The sequence below is a fragment of the Cervus canadensis genome, chromosome 3, assembly GCF_019320065.1.
Source record: "Cervus canadensis isolate Bull #8, Minnesota chromosome 3, ASM1932006v1, whole genome shotgun sequence".
NCBI lineage: Eukaryota > Metazoa > Chordata > Mammalia > Artiodactyla > Cervidae > Cervus > Cervus canadensis.
The window spans coordinates 63,284,210-63,304,544 of NC_057388.1; the positions used below are offsets into that span (position 1 = coordinate 63,284,210).

The 20,335-nt window shown below is 42.0% G+C and overlaps 1 protein-coding gene across 6 annotated transcripts in view; it reads left to right on the top strand.

Annotated features, from left to right (window-relative positions):
* Positions 1–18,076: 18,076 nt before the first annotated feature.
* The window catches only part of CPVL (carboxypeptidase vitellogenic like), a 129,033-nt gene continuing 126,774 nt past the window's right edge, over positions 18,077–20,335 (top strand). For all 6 annotated transcript variants that reach the window (XM_043463316.1, XM_043463313.1, XM_043463315.1 and 3 more), the window contains exon 1: positions 18,077–19,662. The gene's annotated coding sequence lies outside the window, so the exon portion shown is untranslated. The remainder of the gene's footprint in view (positions 19,663–20,335) is intronic.

Here is a 20,335-nt window from a genome sequence, read left to right on the forward strand (position 1 = left end):
GTGATGCCATCCAACCATCTCATCGTCTGTCGTCCCCTTCTCCTCTCGCCTTCAATCCTTCCCAGCATCAGGGTCTTTTCAAACGAGTCAGTTCTTCGCATCAGGTGGCCAAAGTAGAGAAACTTTAAGGGAGTCTAATAAATTCCAGAATGTACTACTCATGTCTGCTCTCAGTACTGAACATCTGGCACCGAGTGCACACATCACGGATACTCAGGACACATTTTAGGTTAACTGAATCTAGAAGGTGACAAATTTAGTAGAATTTAAACATGGAGAAATATTTATGAGGGCTGAAAAATCACACTGATATTAAGAAAGTGAGCTATCATGATTAGAAAGCCAAAAGAGCCACGATGTTTATCTTTCAAGAGGGCAAGACAATAATGAAGCCTGGCTCTTCACCATGACTGGCTGCTGATGGACAGGGCATATCCAGGCAGAAGATGGTGACTGCCAATGAGAAGAAGAAAAAGGTGGGCACTGAACTCCCCTGGTGGTCCAGTGGTTAAGAATCCACCTGTTGATCCAGGGGACATGGGTTTGATCCCTGGTCCGGGAAGATCCCACATGCCGTAGGGCAATTAATGCCGTACACTACAACTATGGAGCCTGTGCTCTGGAGCCTGCAAGTCACAACTACTGAACCTGTGTGCCGAGAGCCCAAGCTCGGGAACAAGAGAAGCCACCACAATGAGAAGCCACACACTGCAGTGAAGAGTAGCACCAGCCCCTGCCCTCGCCACATCTAGAGAAAGCCCACGCGCAACGAAGACCCAGCACAGCCAAAAATAAATAAACAGATAAATTTTTTTTTTTTTAAGTGGGAACCTTTGACAGCTCAAAGAATGCCATTCGAGGACAGCACATTAATTCCTTCCACAGTATTTACTGAGACTATATTATACGTCAGGTGCTGTTCTGGGTACTTGCAATACATTACTGAACAAAAACAACAAAACATGTTCTACTCCCTTGAACTTATATTCTAGCATAATAAAGAGTGAATTACAGTTAGCAAAGGGAATTAAGATAGCAGGAGATAAGTGCTATGGAAAATAAACAAGTCAAACTGGTCAAAGGGGTCAATAATCCTGGGGTGGGCACTATGAGAAGGGTTCAACAGGGTGGTCAAGGACATCTCACTGAGAAGGTGACAACTGAGCAAATTCTCCAAGGAGGTGAAAGAGGGCCAAGAGAACTTGTGGCAAGACTGTGTTTAATACTAGATACTCCATTTCTTCACTCTGCTGAGGGACTTTATTATTGGCACTTTCCCTGCCTCCAGCCTTCTAGAACTACGGGGTTCCCAAACCTTCCCTGAGAGATTTCAACCTGCCAGGGAAGTAAGCCACTGCTTCTCCTTGAAACTAAGTTGAGAAACTGGGTGTCCATCTCGATTTTGTGCACTGATGTAGATTTCACATCTTTTGCCATTTCACATTTAACAGCAAAATACAGTGCTTGTGTTTAAGTAAAGATGAATTGCCTTAATTTTATTGTTGCTTGTTATCATCACATTAATATGTCATTTCCAGTTAATGGTTGTTTGTGAGAACTGTAATCTGGACAAAGTCGTGGGAATGATTAGTCCTTGAAAAGTAAGCTGAATCAAATGCACTATATTTAAGATTTGGATAAATTATAAATTCTACCAAAATTTAGAAAACATTTGTGAAGCTATCATGATTCTACCCTGACATTCTCTAAGTGAGACTTTCCAGTTAAGTAGGAAAAAAGAACAGTCTTGTTTTGGAGTGAGTCCTACACTTTCCAGTTGTATCACTATTTGTGTTACTTTAGGTAAACTCAATGGGCCTCAGAGTCCTTTTCTGTAAAACAAAGAGCTGAATTGGTTGATCTGTGTGATCCCTTCCAGCTCCCAGATCCTTTGACTCTAAATAACTATTTCATCAAGCTGTGCACAGATTCCACCTTCTGCTTCTTTTAAGGGGCTTCCCTGGTGGCTCAGCAGTAAAGAATCCACATATGATGCAAGAGACACAGAAGATGTGGGTTTGACACCTGGATTGGGAAGATCCCCTGATGAAGGAAAAGGCAACCCCCTCCAGTATTCTTACCTAGAAAGTTCCATGGATACAGGAGCCCAGTGGGCTAGTCTCAAAGAGTAGGACTTGACTGAGCCCATATACATGCTTCTTCGAAGAAGACATTTATTTTGGCCAAAACTCCATTTTCAAAAGATTCGAATTTATAATTTCCAATTACCTTGCTTGCTTTCCAAACTGTTAGTCTTAAGGTAATGATCACTAGCAGTTTGTTTATACATAATACAGATTAATTGCATATCACAACACCACGGGATTAAGGATCAACTCAATGATAGTACATGATATGTTACAAAATAAAACCCATTTTAAATGCTCTACCTTTTAAAAAGAATAGGTGTTTTTTTTTTATTCCCTCTGATGCAGCCATCAACTCAGAGTCTTCAAATTCCACCATCCAAAGCGCATGCATCTAGAGAAATTCACCCTATGTTCAGGACTAGTGAGCTCTATGATTTCAGGGTGCTATAGAGATATGGGAGCCAAATCTCAGTTTTACTCAAACAGCTGTAGATGCTGGAAAAATTATTTAACCTCTTCTCTGCTCAGTTTCCGTTTCCACAAATTGAGGGAGCTGAAGGGGATGATACCTAAGTCCGCCTCGGGTCTAAATTCTGTGATTCTTGAATAAATCACACTACTGCTTACAGGAATCTACAGCAGTTTCTTCTCACCTGCTCTGGAAGACGTCCTTACTCCCTGCAGCTCAGAAGAACAACACTCAGAAATACTAAAGAGCCATCTAAAGATTGTGTGTGTGTGTGTGTGTGTGTGTGTGTGTGTGTGTTGAACTGAACATGCATGCGTGTTCAGTTGTGCCTGACTCTTTGCGACCCCATGGACTATATATAGCTCACCAGGCTTCTCTGTCCATGGAATTTTCCAGGCAAGAATACTGGAGTGGGTTGCCATTTCCTTCACCAGGGGATCTTACCGACCCAGGGATCAAACCCATGTCTCCTGCATTGGAAGGCAGATTCTTTCACCACTGCACCACCTGGGAAGCCCACTTAATTTGGGCAGCAAGATTTTGATTTCCTTTTATAGAACATTCCCTGGGGTAAAGTGTACTATCCAGTGGAATAACAGTATAGGATATTTTGATTGCTGGAGGATATTTCATTTGGAAATCAGGCTTCAGTTACATTCCTCTGAGAGTTTTCACTTTCAGAACAAAGTGAAAACCCCCAAAGGAATGTTTATACTTAGAGTTTAAATCTATTGGAATATGAAAAGTATCTAAGAGTTAAGCATCTGTAAATATTTAAGACAAGGTGAAATCACAGACACTACTTCTAATAATCTCTTTTAAGTTTGAGTAGAAGCCAAAAGGAATGAACAGAATCCTGGGGAACACTTTGATGTTAAACTGTTAAATCATTTCTAATAACTCAAATTGTAACAGAGAGTTGGAGGAAATGCATAAATTGTCCGTACAAATACACAATTAACACTACATATAAGAAAGTGGATCATGTAGAAAAATCAGACTTTCTGCCTGAATTTTCATGATTTAGATATCTCATCAGGCCTCCCTGGTGGTTGAAACAGTAAAGAAACCGCCTGCAATGCAGGAGGCCCAGGTTTGATCCCTGGGTCAAGATCCCCCAGAGAAGGGAATGGCTAAGCACTCCAGTATTCTTGCCTGGAGAATTCCATGGACAGAGGAGCCTGACAGGCTATAGTCATATCATAGTATATATTTAATCTTCTCAGTAGCCCATAAAAGTAACAATTGTTTGCCCTATTACCAGATGGTGGAAACTAAGGTCCCAACAGGTTATATGGATGCTGGAAACTGCTTTTCCTTCAAATTCCAAAGAACATTAAGATAGTCCTTGATCATAGGCCTTCATTCATTTATTCATTCAAATAGAAACTCCTATTTCTAACATATCCTGCTCTAAGATAAGCATCCTCTAAACCTGCCCACTTCCCTTTTCTTGCTCAGTTTTCACTGAATATAGGAGCTCAGAGAAATGATTAGCTCTGTTGTATATTTGCCTCCATTATCTGATTACCCCTCTATCTTACCTTTTCCCAGGATAAATTATAAAATTTCCTTTCTGCTTCTCTTTGGAACCATTTTCTGAAAGACATCTTCTCTTTGAGGAGCAGAATTGTAAACAAGAAAGAGTAGTTTAGGAGAGAAACGTAAAACAAAAAGATCACCACAGCGTTTTTCCATTAGCACCATGACATTTCTAATAATCTACACGGAAGGATTTTTTTTTCAGCATCCTCCTAAGTGCCTCTTGAAAACCTCTGTGACATACACGATAGCTACTGACTAATTTGTTCTGGCAGAAAAATGAGTTCAGTATTATTGAAAATATGTTTCCTATCACTAGATCTTATTCAGGTCATTGAGTGGCTTTTCACTGGTAGAAGGGAGTAGAATTTACCTTTAATGAAATATTATTGAGAAGAGAGGGAAAAATAGCATTTTGACCTACTCCAACATTAGCAGAATGCAAATCATAGTCAATTTTCCGGGAGGCGGTCTTTCAATAGTTTACATTTCTGTGGTTCTGCATCAATCTGAATATTTTTTTTAAAGCAAGGTGAATGAAGGGTGGAAACAGACTGTGAATAACCAACTGTGAAAAACTAACTTTAAGCAGCTTTCAGCTTAGTGACTGAGATAATGCCATTTCTCTAGAGAAGTTCTAAATATAGAGGAATAATGGAGAGCAGTTTACCTCAAGCTGTGTAGCTCCCGAAACCAGCAGGGGCTGGGCATTGACTAGGGGAGGATTGTATAGTCCCCACAGCAATTTCAGATTGATTAAGGATGTACTAGAGAGTTTTCAATGGGTGTGGTGGGGTGGGGGGAGGGGTGTCACATCTCATTCTTCCTTTTTTTTTTCTCTTCCTGTGCAGAGGTGTGGGTCGCCACCATGTAAATTGTAGATGTGGGTGATTAGGATGTTAAGTGGAAGAAAAGAGAGCTCTTCATTATTCTTCTTTTGGAAATAAAAAGGGATACAATTCAGCAATCATTTGCCTACAATTTGTCAGCACGGCTAGGATACTGGCTTCCCTTCTGTAGGTGAGATTACTTCCTGCTGACACCAAGAGGGAGCAGGATGGACAAATGCGTGAAAAAGAAAATTAAGCTCAAAGAGTAGTTTTTGTTTTTTTTTTATAGTTGCCAGAGGTTTTTTCTTGTGTTAAAATTAGATGTATTGGTGACAAGCAGCGACAGGATTTTAACATTGACAATTCAGGGTACACAGAATCTCAGGTGCATAAAACAAGCGTTGGTTTTGAGAGACAACACCGACTACTTGGATTTTGTCTTTAGCTATGCAGAACCGAAAAATCTGAACATTTAGCAGAATGCCTTGGGTAAAGTATGCCACGAAGTAATAGTCATTTCTATACTAATAAAAAGCTCCATGGTCAAAATCATATCAATAAATGCATGTTTAATTAGAGTTTATAGACAGAGAAAAAATTCAAAGATTCTTTTCTAGATGACCTTTATAAGAGATGTCTTACTCTAAATGCCTCAGGGCAAAATTTCAGCTCAAATGAAATAAAATGAGATGTGGCTGGTTATTTAGCAAGATCATTGTCATTACATAGAATTGAACATTTTTTTTTCAGTTAGAGCTTTATATGTATTTTGGAGGTGGTTTACTGATACAGTGGCTTACATTTATAATTTTCTAATTAAAATGTATCCTTCATATCAATTTTAGAAAAGTAACAAGCTTAATCCATGGCATTTAATCATTCGGATTTGTTTTGACATTTTTAGAACATGAAACCTAATACAGAGATGTGATTACTTTGTAAAAGATTTGCAAGGAAGGTGGCATGCCACATGAGATTTTACAGAGGGAAAACGGACTATTGTGGTAGGGTAAGGGAAAGAAAAGATCTCAATGTCAAAAAATTCTAAGTACATGCATGATTTTCAAAGCGCCTCTCTCTGAAGTCTAGGAATAACTTTTTATGTAAACTTTCCTTTATTTTATCATGCTTCACTGTTCTACCCTGTCCCTCTTTAGATTTAAGAGGAAAAAACAAGGTTAAATGTACAAGTAACTTTGCCAACCAACAGCCAAAGGGTGAATGCTTGATCCACTCAGTAGGAGCGTGTGAGCTCCTCTGGACCCATCACCTCCTGGCTTATTGCCTGGCGCTCAGACCCTGACAAGATGCCCTAATACTGTCTCAACACAAACAGAGGGTATTTAAGAAGTGTCCTCTCCAGCCGCTCTGTACCTTATAAGAAATTTACCACAAAGAAGAGACTAATACATCTAATTTTAACACAAGAAAAAAACGTATCACAAACATCAAGAAAAAAAAAAGAAGTCAACTGGTCCCCTCCAACTAGACAAACTTTCTGGTCCCAGATGAGGGAGGGCTGTGTACTGGTGACTTTGCTAAAGGGATAGGATTTAGAAATAGGGAAGCAGAGCAGGTGAAGTAAATAATCCAATTATTTATTTTAAGCTTCAGAATGGAGGCTACTAGACATAGATGTGAAAAGACAGTATCAGATAGGCCTCAATTTGAATCTTGATTCTGACAGTAGCTCCTTGACCTTGGAAGAATTATTGAACATCTCTGTTCTGCAGTTAATTCTGTTATAGAATCAAGAATGTGATACCTACCTTTTAAAGTTAGCGTGAGGTCTAAATGAGATAATGTGGGTGATATATTAAGCATGGTTTTTGACTGATAGTAAGGGCTCAATTGGAGAAGGCAATGGCAACCCACTCCAGTGTTCTTGCCTGGAAAATCCCAGGGACGAGGGAGCCTGGTGGGCTGCTGTCTATGGGGTCGCACAGAGTCGGACACGACTGAAGCAACTTAGCAGCAACAGCAGCAAGGGCTCAATATTGTTTGGGTTTTTTTTAGGGCTCAACACCTTTTTTTGTTTTTGCTTTTAGAGCACAATACCTTTTAATATTCAAGGACCAGAGGGTCTTTGTCTTCCCTTCTAGCTTTGAAAAGAGATTTTTTTTTCTAGCTTTGAAAAGAGATTTTTTTTTTTTTTTTGATAATTGCCTTTTTATTTAGGCTGTTAAAATGTATTTGTCTTCTCCAAAATGATATAAACCAAGTTTAAATGATAATAATAGTACTTTATATGTTGGTTAGATGTGCACTGATTGGTCACACCTGGAGTATAAGAAACGCCCTATGTCTTTATATTGTTGGAAAAGAATCCAATTTGAGCTCACCCTTGCTGAATTTGAAGAGATGTCCGAAAATGACTGGTTTATAGGGACAGGGAAGAGGGATGGGGAATCTCCCTTCACCTTCCTCCCACTTAGATCCTAGAACATGCCAGTGGCTATTCCTTGTGTACAGAAGGGAAAGGATTAGCATATATAGTAAATTGAATCCTCAGGATTCAGTCTCTCTGGCCCTTGTTCTGTTGGTTACTCGGTAAAGCTGACTGGTGCCCCTTCTCCATGTGTCAACATCCTGCCCCAGATAGATCACCGAGATGCCCCAGGGCAGCCCTCACCACGGAACACAGTCACATTCTCAGAGGCTCCCAGCACTCCTTGTTGGGTTTAGCCTGCACTGGCATCCATGCTGCCATTCTTTCACCTGATCAGTTACACCTACAGAGGTTCTGCAAGTGAGAAATGTAATAGCGACGCTGATGTAATAGCCAGATAAACCAGGCTCTGATGGCCCCAAATATTAGTAACTTGAGTCAACAAAGTTTCATTTCTTTCTAAGCCCAAAGTACAGATGGAAGTCTAAGTATCATATGTCTAAGTATTTAAAAGTTGTCAACCAAAGTAACAAATGAAATACGTTCTATCCTCTGGTAGGGCTGTTAGCATAACCAACACCATCTTGGGCCTGTTCAGTTCCTCCTGTCCTTCCACTAACCCTACCTAGGTCTGTACTGTGTAGTAAATCTCTTCTCTATTGTTAAGGGTTTTGCCCCTAATAGATAGCTTTTAGTGTTCATTGGGCTTCCCCGGTGGCTTAGAGGGTAAAGCGTCTGCCTGCAATGCGGGAGACCTGGGTTCAATCCCTGAATCGGGATGATCCCCTGGAGAAGGAAATGGCAACCCACTCCAGTACTCTTGCCTGGAAAATCCCATGGACGGAGGAGCCTGGGAGACTTCAGTCCATGGGGTCGAAAAGAGTTGGACACGCCTGAGTGACTTCACGTTCACTTTTAGTGTTCATTAGTTGTTGGGGGGCCACTATGCTCTGTTAGTCCCCAAACAATGATACTGACACATTTCTGGCACCCACAAAACTAGTCACCCGTCATAGGTCAGATACAGTTGTGACATAGGAATACACTCCTTGTCTCTGAGCATGTACCCTCATATCCTAGTTTCAGTTTAGTTCAGTTGCTCAGTCTGACTCTTTGCGACCCCATGGACTGCAGCACGCCAGGCCTCCCTGTCCATCACCAGCTACTGGAGTCTACTCAAACTCACATCCATTGAGTCGGTGATGCCATCCAACCATCTCATCCTCTGTCGTCCCCTTCTCCCCCTGCCTTCCATCTTTCCCAGCATCAGGGTCTTTTCAAATGAGTCAGCTCTTCACATCAGGTGGCCAAAGTATCGAAGTTTCAGCTTCAACATCAGTCCTTCCAATGAACATTCAGGACTGATTTCCTTTAGGATGGACTGGTTGGATCTCCTTGCAGTCCAAGGGACTCTCAAGAGTCTTCTCCAACACCACAGTTCAAAAGCATTAATTCTTTGGCACTCAGCTTTCTTTATAGTCCAACTCTCATATCCATACATGACTACTGGAAAAACCATAGCCTTGACTAGACGGACCTTTGTTGTCAAAGTAATGTCTCTGCGTTTTAATATGCTGTCTAAGTTGGTCATAACTTTTCTTCCAAGGAGCAAGTGTCTTTTTATTTCATGGCTGCAGTCACCATCTGCAGTGATTTTGGAGCCCCCCAAAATAAAGTCTGCCCATGTTACCACCGTTTCTCCATCTATTTGCCATGAAATGATGGGACTGAATGCCATGATCTTTGTTTTCTGAATGTTGAACTTTAAGCTAACTTTTTCACTCTCCTCTTTCACTTTCATCAAGAGGCTTTTTAGTTCTTCACTTTCTGCCATAAGAGTGGTGTCATCTGCATATCAAGAGGTTATTGATATACTTCCCAGCAATATCTTAATTCCAGCTAGTGCTTCATCCAGCCCAGTGTTTCTCATTATGTACTCTGCATATAAGTTAAATAAGCATGGTGATAATATACAGCTTTGACATACTCCTTTTCCTATTTGGTACCAGTCTGTTGTTCCACATCCAGTTCTAACTGTTGCTAACTTATCTGCATACAGATTTCTCATGAGGCAGGTCAGGTGATCTGGTATTCCCATTTCTTTCAGAATTTTCCAGTTTATTGTGATCCACACAGTCAAAGGCTTTGGCATAGTCAATAAAGCAGAAATAGATGTTTTTCTGGAACTCTCTTGCTTTTTCTATGATCCAGTGGATGTTGGCAATTTGATCTCTGGGTTCCTCTGCCTTTTCTAAAACCAGCTTGAACATCTGGAAGTTCACGGTTCACGTATTGCTGAAGCCTGGCTTGGAGAATTTTGAGCATTACTTTACTAGCATGTGAGTTGAGTGCAATTGTGCGGTAGTTTGAGCATTCTTTGGCATTGCCTTTCTTTGGATTGGAATGAAAACTGACCTTTTCCAGTCCTGTGGCCACTGCTGAGTTTTCCAAATTTGCTAGCATATTGAGTGCAGCACTTTCACAGCATCATCTTTTAGGATTTGAAATAGCTCAACTGGAATTCCATCACCTCCACTAGCTTTGTTTGTAGTGATGCTTTCTAAGGCCCACTTGACTTCACATTCCAGGATGTCTGACTCTAGATGAGTGATCACACCATCATGATTGTCTGGGTTGTGAAGATCCTTATTGTACCGTTCTTCTGTGTATTCTTGCCACCTCTTCTTAATATCTTCTGCTTCTGTTAGGTCCATACCATTTCTGTCCTTTATTGAGCCCAACTTTGCATGAAATGTTCCCTTGGCATCTCAAATTTTCTTGAAGAGATCTCTAGTCTTTCCCACTCTATTGTTTTCTTCTATTTCTTTGCATTGATTGCTGAGGAAGGCTTTCTTATCTCTCTGTGAATTCTTTGGAACTCTGCATTCAAATGGGTATATCTTTCCTTATTTCCTTGGCTTTAGCTTCTCTTCTTTTCACAGCTATTTGTAAGGCCTCCTCAGAAAACCATTTGGCTTTTTTGTATTTCTTTTCCATGGGGATGGTCTTGATCCCTGTCTCCTCCTGTACCGCATTACGAACCTCCAACTAAAGTTCATCAGGCACTCTTTCTATCAGATCTAATCCCTTGAATCTATTTGTCACTTCCGCTGTGTAATCATAAGGGATTTGACTTAGGTCATACCTGAATGGTCTAGTGGTTTTCCCCACTTTCTTCAATTTAAGTCTGAATTTGGCAATAAGGAGTTCATGATCTGAGCCACAGTCAGCTCGTGGTCTTGCTTTTGCTGACTGTATAGAGCTTCTTCATCTTTGGCTGCAAAGAATCAATCTGATTTCGGTGTTGACCTGACCATCTGGTGATGTCCATGTGTAGCGTCTTCTCTTGTATTGTTGGAAGAGGGTGTTTGCTATGACCAGTGCATTCTCTTGGCAGAACTCTATTAGCTTTTGTCCTGCTTCATTCTGTACTCCAAGGCCAAATATCCTAGTTTAAGTATAGAAATGTCCCAAAGGCCACTCAGCTGCACAGAGAATTACAGTACAATCAGGGATACTGCTGTCTGTCTAGTTCCACTCTGTATGTAATTCATGCTATAATAAATTGATCCATTGACTGTGCAACTGCCTACCTTGTTTTTCGGTCTCAAGATACTTTCTTAGTTCAGTGATGGGTACTTTTTGTTCCCTCTGATTTCAGATATTTCTTATCTTGAGAAATATGCCTTTACAACAACCTGTAAAACGAGACTTTAATTTAGAGTTCTGAGATGCCTTTCTTACAGTTCTGTGTTAGAACTTGGTAGTATACAGCATGATAGCCTTTTAGCCTGTCCAGTTCTTTGACACCTTATCTTATACATACAAGATCTGTAAGTGCTCGTTGACATTTCCAAAGGGGAGCATAAAACCAGAAAAGATTAGCATGCAGACTTTGGAATCAGACTTGTAGACTTTTGGGCAAGGAATTCTGAGAGCCCTGTTCTCTAAATCACGGAGGTGAATTTGGAAACGTGGAATCCACAAAGAATGAAGAGTGACTATATTTTGTTTTGTTTGTTTGTGTCCAGAATTTCCTGAGAGAAATGAACAAGTGGGTACACAGAAAGAGGCAAGGTGTGGTTATTAACTCTTCTGACCATCCTGGTGCAGAGAAGTTCAGATTTTAATAATCTAGTGTTGAGGTCTTCCGAGAAGGAGAAGGGATCACTTCTTTTCATTTTTGCTGACAGATCTCTGTGTGGGGTGGCGGAGGACCAATTAAGCTCAGGCAGTTTACATCACACTGGTGATCAGTGTGCCATCCAAGACATGTACTGCACAATTAATTAGCCCAGTGCATTCTTACTCCTTAGTTCACTTAGTCATCCATTACCACCCTCTGGGGTAAGGACAGTAGTGAGTGCAGAAGGAGTCGATGAGCTATTACAACATCCACTTTCAGATAAGGAAATGAGGGTTGAGAGAAAGGCTGTAATATCACTTAATTCTTAAAATTCCTGGAAGTCTTCAAGAGGTTATAGAGCCAGAAGAGCAGAGAGTCACTTTTCTAGGCCATCTTTGCATTGAATCATGCAATTAATCATAGGCACAATATTTTGTTAGTAAGGAGAGCCTGAACTAATCACTATTGATAAAAAAGAAAAATAAAATAAAACCTGAATAAAAGAAAAAGAGCCAACACCACATGCCATTTCACTGATTTGATTTCTTTGATCTCTGATTATCATTTGTAAAATTTGCCTTCAGCAAATGAATGACTTGCTTGCTATGGGTCAGGCATTGCACATACTAGCTCTATGTGCAAGTTAGTAAATCCTCAAGTCAGCCCTGTAGGGCTCTCCTCTTTCCATATATGAGAAAGTGAAGGCTTAGGGAGGTTAATTAACACAGCAAAGGTCACACTGCTAATAAGCGGCTGAGCTGGGATTCAAATCCCCATCCATCTTCTCTATAAGCCAGGCTGTGCCCTTAATCAGATATTTCAGTGATCATACTGGCAGGTTCATCATAATATCAATATATACCTTGCAGGGCTAGAGTGCAAATTAAAGAGATGATATATATGAAAAGTGTTCAGGAAACCATGAGTCCTTGTAAAGCTTTGCTGTGATTATTTCTCTCAGTTTTACACAGAGCCAACTCTGCTGTCCTTAGTGGCCAAATCTATATTAATCCCATAATTCATCCTTAATCCACCCAAGTCTTGTTTGGCTGGCTTTCTCTATAACCAAAGGGATGTTGAAAATATGTCTTTTGTAAGAAAGATTTAACACCTGCTGCCAAAGGGAGCTGGGTCATCAGAGGAGAATAGATTCACTTACAACAGATGTAGATTAATTTGGACATTATTTCCCTACATAACCCAGGCACAAGGAAGTAAGCAACTGAGGGAGGGGTAATCGTGCTGAGAGTGGAAGCACTTATTACAAATAATTACCATGTAATTATCTGCAAGTTCCCTGAGTCTGTAGTATGTGGCTGGTCTTAGGAGGTGGCCCTTCCTTAGTAACTATAAGGAGACTGTTTCCATCAATTTATTGGGGCATGTGTCTGTGCCTTACAGCTGGGTCATCACCACTTGGGCCTACTTCTCAAAGCTGATGGCAGAACAGGTGTGGGGTCTCTTCCACTGGATCCACTCTGCTCTCCTCTCCTCATAGTACAATGACTTTTTTTTTTTGCAAGTGTGTGAATGTGACACATGTGACTTCTTTTCTAAAACAACATGTTTATAGAGCAAGTTAATATCAAACCAGTCAATCCTAAAGGAAATCAACCCTGAATATTCATTAGAAGGATTGATGCTGAAGCTGAAGCTCCAACACTTTGGCCACCTGATGCGAAGAGCCAACTCACTGATGCTGGGAAAGATTGAGGGCAAGAGGGCAACAGAGGATGAAATGGTTGGATGGCATCACTGACTCAAAGCACATGAGTTTGAGCACACTCTGGGAAATAGTGAAGGACAGGGAAGCCTGACGTGCTGCAGTTCATGGGGTCGCAAAGAGTCGGATACAACTGAGCAACTGAACAACAACAGCAATACAATGGGAAGACTGTGATGTTCCTATTTCTGATGCTGCCTCCAAGCTGTGTTCTCAAGCCATGAGGCGCCATAGAAGATGCATAACAACAGTTAAAAGGAGCAATGGCAGAAGCCATAACAAGTGAAGGGAAAGACACAGACACTTCCAACAGGGACATGGCTCGGTACAAGGTTAATTCCTCTGATTTTCATTCTAGGTCTGCATTATCATGGTAACAGCAGCTACAAATGTGGAAGCCAAGATGACCGGAATTATATGTATCTGCTTGAGTTGTGGAAATGAGCTATTCTGTATCTTCTTAGCTGGAAAGTAAGACTGCAAAGCTCTGGTCACAGATCAGTGAGGGATATGCTTTTCTATGTGTCCAGATTCAGTGGGACACACAGTGAGAAGACACAATTCAGTATCTTGGGTGAGACAAAGCATGACAGTCACAGGCCTAGAATCTCACAGAGTGTCATCATCACTATTGCTATAGCTATGGTTTCTTGGCCCCGTTCTATATGACAAGTACCTTACGGACACGCTCTCATTTCACCCTCTTAACAGCACTGTGAGATAGTTAATGTTATTATTTACCATGAATGAAAGAAAAAGCTGAGACCAAATAACTTGCTTGAGGTCACCAGATGGCAGGTTCTAGATTTGAACCAGGGTCCAACTCATGCTCTGAACCACCAGGGCTTACCAAACCAGAACCTCCCCTAGGATATGCAGGTACAGAGAACAGGGCTCAGGGGAACCCTGAAGTCATCTGGACCGATCAACTGGCCAATTTAAAGCTGCTCTCAGCAAAGTCAATCAGAGAGACTTCCCTCTGGATTGTGCTAAAAGATACTGAACTGTGTCTTCTCCCCCAGTGTCTTTCACTGTGTCTGGATGCATAGAAAAGCATTTCCCTCATGGTGGTACAGTGGCTAAGACTCCACACTCCCAATGCAGGGGGCCCAGGTTCAATCCCTGATCAGCGAACTAGATCCCACATGCTGAAACTAAGAGTTTGCATGCTGCAGCTAAGACCAAACATCCCAAGTGCCACAACTAAGACCTGGCAGAGCCAAATAAATATATATTACAAAAAAGAGGAAGAAAAGAAAAGTCAATCAGAGAAGTAGCCTTAACCAATCTTTCTACAAAGCCACTCTTTTTGCCTATCTTTGAGAACTCTTGATACAAGGAATGGGTTAAAAATATTATTTCTAGCAGTTTGATCCTCCTCTGCATGTCATGTATTTTGATTTTTCACCTGTGAAGTTGATTACATTTATGGTCATTTGGAAAGAAATGTAAAGAAATATTCTTTAAAGTACTAGAAATATTTGACCAGCTATGCCAAAATAAGCCAGTGAGTAGTGTAGAAAAGGAATACATTTGTCCTTAAAGAAAGAAACACACCAATTCTCTCCCATTTAATTGCCGATTATACATGTGCAGTCTGGATGCAAGCATACCCTACAGATGATCTCCTCCATTGCAGTGTGGTTTCCAAACAGAATTTGCTCATGGGTTCACTAAATGGGTCATTTCAGAAGCTTCAGGTCACTGGAGAATGGATGTTAATAAAGACAGGGAAATTATTATTTCATGAAAATGTATAGATTCATCCTTCTTGCCCATCCCATGGTTAGCTATCCCCAAATCCTCTCAATGTACCCAAGTATCTTTCCAAGTTGTACCCTCCTTTCCATAGGGACTGTAGTGGGTTGACTAATGCCGCCCCCCCCCCCCACCTTAAAATTCATATCCACCCAGAATCTCAGAATGTGACCTTATTTGGAAATAGGGTCTCTGTAGATGGAATGGGCTTCCCTCGTGGCTGAGTGGTAAAGAATCCACCTGCCAGTGCAGGAGACTCAGGTTCAATCCCTGGGCTGGGAAAATCCCCTGGAGGAGGAAATGGCAACCCACTGCAGTATTCTTGTCTGGAAAATCCCGTGGGCAGAGGGAGCCTGGTGGGCTACAGTCCACGGGGTCACAAAAGAGTTGGACACGCCTTAGCGATTGAGCACAGTAGACGGAACAAGTTAAGACAACGTCATATTGGATACAATGGGTCCTAAATCCCATGACTGGTGTGTGCATAGAAAGAAGACATGAGACACACAGAGAGAAAAGCCATGCAAACATGGAGCAGAGATTGGAGTGATGCAGTTACAGGGAAGAAATTCGAGGCATTTCTGGGAGCTGGAGAAGGCAAGGAAGGATCCTCCCCCAGAGCTTCAGGAGAGAGCTGACTTGCAACATCTTGATTTTAGACCTCTCCAGAAATGTGAGAAAATAAATTTCTGTTGTTTTAAAGCACCCAGTTTGTGGTCATTTATTACAGCAGTTCCCCTCATCTTTTGCAGGGGATTGTTTTTAGTGAATTAATAGCAAGGAAAAATTGGAAGCAACTCAAATGACCAAATGTTGGAAAATGGTTGATTAAATCATAGTATACTCATATAATTGAACGTTATGCAGCCATTAATATGTTTTTGAATTAACAGTGTGTGAAAATAATTGGGATATAATATGCTAACTGCTAAAGAAGAACACATATCTCCGTATGATTCCAATTTTGTTTTAAACATATGTTTGTATAGATAAAGATTAGACAAAAATAGATCACTTGGTTATCTCTGCTGCTGCTGCTGCTAAGTTGCTTCAGTGGTGTCTGACTCTGTGCGACCCCATAGATGGCAGCCTACCAGGCTCCCCCGTCCCTGGGATTCTCCAGGCAAGAACACTGGAGTGGGGTGCCATTGCCTTCTCCTTGGTTATCTCTAAGTAGTCACAATGGGATTTTTATCTGATCTTTTAATATAGCCTCATAGTTGTATAAGGATCATGTATTACACTCATAATAAAAAAATAAGCAATACAGCTTACTCGAAAAATTCAGAAGACTTCCAGTTCAGTGGCTTTCAAGCTATTTTGACCACATCTTCTAGTAAAAAATATAATCTGCATTATGACTACAATAGGCTGAATAATGCCACTCCTTCCAAAGATGTTTGAATCCTAACTTCCAGAACCTGTGAATGTCACTGTTGGAAAAAGAAAAAAAAAAAAAATCCATTCTAGGTTCTTCTGATTGGTAAGAATTAACCTGACATAAGACAGATTAATAGGAGAAAGTCAAATTTAATTATGTACAGACAGAGGTCCCATAAGAAAAATGAGGTGAATAGACAAGTTGGGTAATTTAAGAGTTACATGCCATCAGAGAGAAGGAGAAGAGAGTAGGAATTTGGGCTCTCAAAAACGAGGAAAGGAAATTCACAAGGAGATGAAAACAAATGTTTGGTAAACAAATGTTTGCTATGCAAATATTAAGGCCCTACTACGTTTCCATGCCACCCCTAACCTGTCTTCTTTGTAGATATCTCTGGCTATGGTGCTCTTCCTGGACCAGGGCCCTGATCTAAATTCTTTTAGGCAGTTTAAGGAAGAGTTGTTTTTTTTTTTTTTTTAAATAGACTTCCCGAGTCTTCTGCTTCTTAAAGACAATCAACCTAAAATAATCCTCATGCCAAAGAGACACAATTTAGGGTGGCAAATTTGACTTCCTTACAGCTTTGCCTCTGAAACTTCCTCAAGAAGTTTCACAGTCCAAAAGTTTAGTTAGTAGACTGTTCTATCTCACTGAACCAGTTTCTTAGTCCCAACAATAGGTCACTTCAGTTAAACCCACTTCAGGAGATGTTGATTTAGGTGGTCTCCCCAGACTTATGGTGCAAGCAATCAGGTATTTAGCAAGAGGCACCTCTATGGAAACAGCTCTCCCTGAATCACCAAATGGAGGTGCAGATCATCAAGGAGTTTGAATCTGGTCTTTCAGGTCACGACAAAGTCATATTTGTCAAGGTAGGAAGGTCGAATCTATTTTAATAGTTTGTTAAGGGTGGTCTGAAGGAAGAATTTTTTTTTTCCGCCAATGAAATTTTTCTCCATAAAAAGATAAGTGTGTAGAATTTAGTTCCTTACATAGTGTCAGTTCAGTTCATTCGCTCAGTTGTGTCCGACTCTTTGTGACCCCATGGACTGCAGCACACCAGGCCTCCCTGTTCATCAGCAATTCCCGGAGTTTACTCAAACTAGTCCATTGAGTCGGTGATGCCATCCAACCATCTCATCCTCTGTGATCCCCTTCTGCCTCCTGCCTTCAGTCTTTCCCAGCATCAGGGTCTTTTCAAATGAGTCAGCTCTTCGAATCAGGTGGCCAAAGTATTGGAGTTTCAGCTTCAACATCAGTCCTTCCAATGAACACTCAGGACTGATCTCCTTTAGGATGGACTGGTTGGATTTCCTTGCAGTCCAAGGGACTCTCAAAAGTCTTCTCCAACACCACAGTTCAAAAGCATAAGATGGCAGATAGTGATGGCCTTAGCACATACCCTGGGCCAGATGATTTACATTTAATGCCCACCACAATCCAATAAAGTAAGTACTTATGAGAAAACCGAGACTCAGTGACATTAAGCAATTTGTTCCAGATCCGAAAGTTAATGCTACAGTTAGCCTTAGTTGCATAACAAACTCCCCCAAACTGAAGTGACTTAAAATAACAGTGAAATTTTCCCCCCGATTGGTGGGCTGGCTGGGCTGTTTCACTGCTGGCGCATGCAGCTGCATTCTTGCTGAGGGTGGGCTGAGCTGGAAGGTCCCAATGGCTTCTCTCACCAGGCTCCCAGCTGGTGCTCTTGTCCCTGAAATGCCTCTGTTCTCCTGCGCCTGACCTCTCACTCTATAGGAGCCATACCAGCTTCTGGTCATGGTGGTCCCAGGGAGGCTGTCTCAGAGTAGAAACTGCAAGGCCTTTTGATCCTAGGAAGGAACCGGCACGTGCCCACATTCTACTGGTCAAAACAGGTGCCGAAGCCAGTCCTGATTCAAGGGGAGGGAAGAGATATTTCACCTCTTGTTGGGAGGAATGGCTAAGTCACCTTGCAGAGGAGCATGGTGACCTTGCTTTGGCCATCTTTAAAAACAATGGATCAGAGTTAGTAGCTCTAGAGCAGAGCCAGGATTCAAAGTCAGGTGGCTTGGCTAAGATGCTTTCATAATTGCCATTTCTGAACCATGGCACGTGTGGGGGACATGGGGATGATGACACTCCTGAATTTTTTCTTACCTCCGTGCTCCTGCAATCTCTTTACCTTTTTAGTCTTAAGAAAACAAAATTCAACTGAGTAGATTTAAAGATCTAATTGGCTTTATTAAGTGATTCATGTGCTCGCTTCGGCAGCACATATACTAAACGATTCATGAACTGGGCAGCATCCCATCTAACAGAAAGGAGTCTCAAAAAGCTGCAGAAAAGCAAAGGTTCCTAAAGGCACAGGAAGGGAGGGACAGGAAGTCATAAATGAAAAAAATGAACTATTTCAGGCAAGGTCGCCTACTTTGGAGGGACGAAAGAGTCTATCAGGTGAATTATCTCACTGGCGCTGACCAGGGAATTCCAAACTGATTGGATGAGATTATGTTAAAAGGGAAGGAAGGTAGGACTTGCAATAGGTTAAGTATTAAGTCTTGGTTTGATGACACGAACTTAGCACAAGTGACTTGTTTCTTTTTCTTAAACAAGTCTCTGTCTTTCCCCCAGTGTCCGGCTCAGTGGCCTGAACCTAATGGTGGTTAAAACTACCTATTCAGGTAGGCCCCTTCAAAGAGATGGCCCTGAATGGGCTACTTAACCTCTCCAAGTCTGTTTCCTGAGTGCAAAGTGGGGGCAGTTATAACACAGAGTACATCGAGTTGCTCTAATATTCCGATGCAGTACTGCAGAGAATGTACTTGACACAGTGCTGGTTCTCACTGGGCCCCCAACCTCAGTGCTACTACCACGTGGAATAACTATCCAGGAATGTATGTTGGGCATTTAAACAGGGGGAGTAAATTACCACTCTGCTTCCAGATGCAAACAACAGATTTGCAAGCACCAGCTTGGGGAAATTATTTCAAAATACTGGGTAAATTCTAAGATAGCAGCTTTCAAAAAGTGAGAGAGAAAATCAACACGCACAAACAAATCACGGTCAGTCTTCCTCGGTTCATTGTTAATATCTCACGGTGAGACTGTTGGCTTCTTTCAGGATGGAAAAACGCTGATGGGGTGCGGCCAGGTCGCGGGGCGAAATGGGTGGGGACGTACCTCTGGCCCCTTAGGTCTAGGTCACGTGAGTCTCCTCCTCCTGAGAGGGGCACTCTAAAACTCGCGGTCTGCAGGACACTCGGGACTGCGAGGGGCGAGGGAGAAGGCCGCCTTACTTTTTCCGGACTCGGGAACCCTGAGAGATCAGTTCTGCCTGCACTCCCAAGCCGGGAGGAGCGCGGTCTGCGCTGCGTAAGTGCGCGGCTCCGCAGGGGTCGCTGGTCCCGCGACTCACAGGCGCAGGGAGGGCGGTCTCAGCAGCCTTTGGCGCCGAAAAGGAAGAAAGCTCGGTGGGGTAAAATGGGGTCGGGAGATCTTGGCTGGCTCGTAGTTTCCAAGTTGGATGATTCTTCTTTGCGTGCTGTCTGCCGGAACACGCTCCTGAAGGCTCCTGATGTTAACGCAATCTGAGGACATCGCTCCTGGGCTTCTTCCAAGCCATGGGCGTTTCAGGGACGCTCAAAGCTGTGGAGTCCTCAGTCATTCTCAGTGAGAGGGGTGGGAGGGACATGCCCTCCTCCTTCAGCAAGTCTCTGTGGGATGTTTTGATTTAATGGATCTTATAGAAGAAAGTGGAAAATGCCTTCGATTAGTGCGTGTCCAACAAAAGGAGACTTGGCTTGAGAGAAGGAAGGAAGGCACACGAAAAGGCTATTTTTCCAGGAACATAGAACTAGGAGGAAACCAGGGACATGGGGCAGGTGGAAAGAACTCTCTGCCAAGTGGATATGGTCCTTGCAGGGGAATTCATAGGAGCCAGGGGGACATGTAGAGATGTGTGTGAAGTGGAAGCATCCAGTGCCTTTTAGGTCCCCTTGATGTCCTGGGGGAAAAAAAAAGGACTTTGGCATGTGTATGGGTTTGA